Source organism: Metopolophium dirhodum, chromosome 7, assembly GCF_019925205.1.
Source record: "Metopolophium dirhodum isolate CAU chromosome 7, ASM1992520v1, whole genome shotgun sequence".
Lineage (NCBI taxonomy): Eukaryota > Metazoa > Arthropoda > Insecta > Hemiptera > Aphididae > Metopolophium > Metopolophium dirhodum.
The window spans coordinates 19,234,176-19,237,692 of NC_083566.1; positions in this window are offsets into that span (position 1 = coordinate 19,234,176).

A 3,517-nucleotide genomic window follows, 5' to 3' on the forward strand; every position below is an offset into this window, starting at 1 on the left:
GAAATCGCCTTAAAGTACGAAGAGTTTGGGGAGTTGCCGTTTAATATCTATGAGATGTTGTTTTGTGAATGTTTTTTTTTTAAATATTCAATGTTTGGTATTTAAAAGTGCAGCTAGGTAATACTTTTATTTTCATAAAAACTTTTATAATGTTACATGTGGTACTGTGGTAGCTATTATTATAATTTATAACTATATTTAAAATATCATTATAGCTTTTTATGAAACAATGCACACCTACTGTATTTTTATATTAGTTAAATAAGGACACAATATCCATGGATTTATTTAAGTGCCACAATGTACGTTGTATGTTTCAATAATAAAGTAGTTACTATATAAGAACTACAAAGAAATTATTTACAATATAATTCACAATTAAGTTACAACATACATGTATTACGATGCAGTAAAATATTGATACAATTTATTATAGCAGCGTACTAATAATAATATTTCCTTACTTCTCATATTTTCCTTACATTTATTCAATCCTTAATTATTGATATTGTATGAATCATCATAATATAATTTCAGAGAATATGTACATTTTATATTTGAAAGCTCTGGCTAATTAATTATATTATATGATTACTCAGCATTCTTCTTAATAATTATAAGAAGTACACATCTTACTTTCAAAAAAATGTGACAAGATTGCCCTAAGTACGTAATATTATAACAATGCACAACTTTTTATTTATTTTAATTTTTCATTCACAATTGTTTTTAAACTTTTAATTGAATTTTCGTAACTGAATTTAAAACGCCATTATTTTTTGAAAAAATACTTTGCAATATTAGAACATAAATTAGTATTACGATTTATTTTTTAAATGTAATAAGTCTCATCAACAAATTTTTTTTTTGTTTTAATATAATATACGCTATGACGCTGTGTATAGATTATATATGGCCACGCTTCATAGTGTATATTATACATTTATATGTATATGAGTATGACGTCAATGTTTATTAATTGTTGATTTTTTTATTTCTGTTTATTCGTATTTTTTTTTGTTTTTTGCATAATTGTTCGTGCAAACAACGTTAATGAGGTACTATAAATATAACCTGTGAACGTAATGCAAACAAAAAAATAAAAATAACACAAGTACTTTTTTAAAACTCTGATTACAAGTTTAAGTATTTAGAATTAAAAAAAAAAAAAATAATAAAGCATTCTAATTATTGTAAGTGCACCCTAACCTGTCCACTTTGAGATTAATGGAGTGGGTATTGTAAGTTTTTTTAAAAATGTATTCCATTGTTAGTATTTCCGAACCATTTTGGAATACCTACCGTCATATTCCGTGGAGGTATAGCGATCTTAATCAATTCAAAACAAATATATTATATAATTTACACCCGAGTGAATTGTATTACAATTATATTTATTACAGCGACAACGAACAAATAATATTAAGGCACAGATGGCTGATCACGGTTAACGAGTCCTTCTGTTATATTGTTTTATTATGTCTGAAGTAAAGTTTTTTTTAAAAACGCCGTCGATAAACTTTGCAGTTGGTCTGGTTGCGACACATCTACAAAGCTCGTGCAGGGTACGTACACACCACCGAGTTTTCTTGGATTCAGATTTATCTCCGAATGGAACCAAGTTAAAATAATTACTACGACTCGAATACGGTTTATTTTGTTATTATTATTATTATTTTTTTTTTTTTTTTAGAAGCCCCTGGTGGGTGGTTGGTTTACTCGACTTTGGCACTGAACGAACATAATATTATACTACGATAGTATATTATACGCACATTTAGATGATCGGATTAGTGGACAAATATTTTCTGGGGTAACCCTGTGCCACATCTAAACTTTTATATTTTAACTATTTGTATATTTGTATACCTACAGTGACATGATCAAATAAATATTCTGATAGGTATGGAATATAAAATTGAAATATATGCAGACGTTCAAAAAAGTAAAATCTTAAAACAATTATAACGATAAAAAGTTGTAAAAAATATCGTCACTTTTTTTTTCTTGACATTTTAGCGAAATCTGTTTACAAAAAAACCGAGTCACAGCAAATTCTGCTGTTCGTGACATAATAGTTGTAATATTATATAATATAGTATTAAGTAATATCTTTTTTAAATTAATTTTTATTTTGTTCGTCTATATAAACTACCTATTGTTATTGAAACGATCAGATTGACTAAAAAAGTTTTAATTCTGGCAACAAAAGCGTAGGTATGCAATAAATTATATAATATATTATCAAGTTCTATACAATTGTATTTGTTTTAATCAATACTTGAAACGCTATTGAAATTCGTCAAATAATGGTATTATATAATAATAATATGCATAAATGGGTAATTGTAATAACTTATAGAGCTACTTATTTTATGCAAAAGCTTGTACATTTTCCTGAAAATATTAAATAAACTAGGAACATTTACATGTATTACGAGAGTCAAATCATATTTTTAACTATTATCATTAGTTAATTTATCATAGTAGGTCATAACGTTGATTGAAAATTTTCTATACAGTTTCACGGAGATAGAAATCACAAAACAACATTCAGTCATATAGTGTAGTTGACATAACAAATATTCTACAGTAGGTACCTGCTACAGAAAGTTTGTGATTTTTGATTTTTGTAATAAATCTAATTCTGCAGTACCTAGCTACTGCTATTTTCTCGTTTAGTATTTTTGAATTCCAATCTCATAAAGGAAGTTGTAGTTAAACATAATATTATATAATATGCGAAAACAAGTACCTACCAACATGCGAATGAATTGTTTAAATTTTGTAATCACACATTCACACTTCAATGTGATCATTAAACCACTCAACGAATAACCTGTCTGAGCGGGTTCAATTTGTATTATACTTGTACAGTTGTATAGCACTACAGAAAATCCACTTACTTACAGTATGGTTTACTAAATATATTAAATAATCTTACTAACTAACTTGATACATTTGCTCCGTACACTAAAGTCATAATGCTTCGTCAAAAATTGTTAGTATTATTAATGATAGTGTAACATAATATTATAAAAACGCAGTAGACTATACTAACAATTATAAACGCTGAATGAATGTATGTATTTTGAGTATGAAAACAAATTGGACAACGCATTTTATATTCTCTGCAGAGAACACTATAAGCAGTTTTTTCACTTGATAGACGTTTTAAGTTTGTCATTCCTCAGATAATATAATTGTTATAGTCAAGTTCTCAGGAATTTCAAAATAATCTTTATTCGCAGTCTTTACGAAACATTCTTTCTTACAGATATTTTCGGTACTTTATGATACAAACTAAAAGCTATAGAATTATATTAATTAATCCGGTATCAAAATTCTATTGAGCTACGTGGCATGGAATTTAGATAATCTACATTATATGTAATGTCTATAACTGTAAAACTATGAATAGAAATGACTACAAGATAAAATAAATATATTCATAAAACTCAACTGGTGCATTTTTATAGAATCAAAAAAAAGCGGGCAAGTATAGGTAACTGCACTG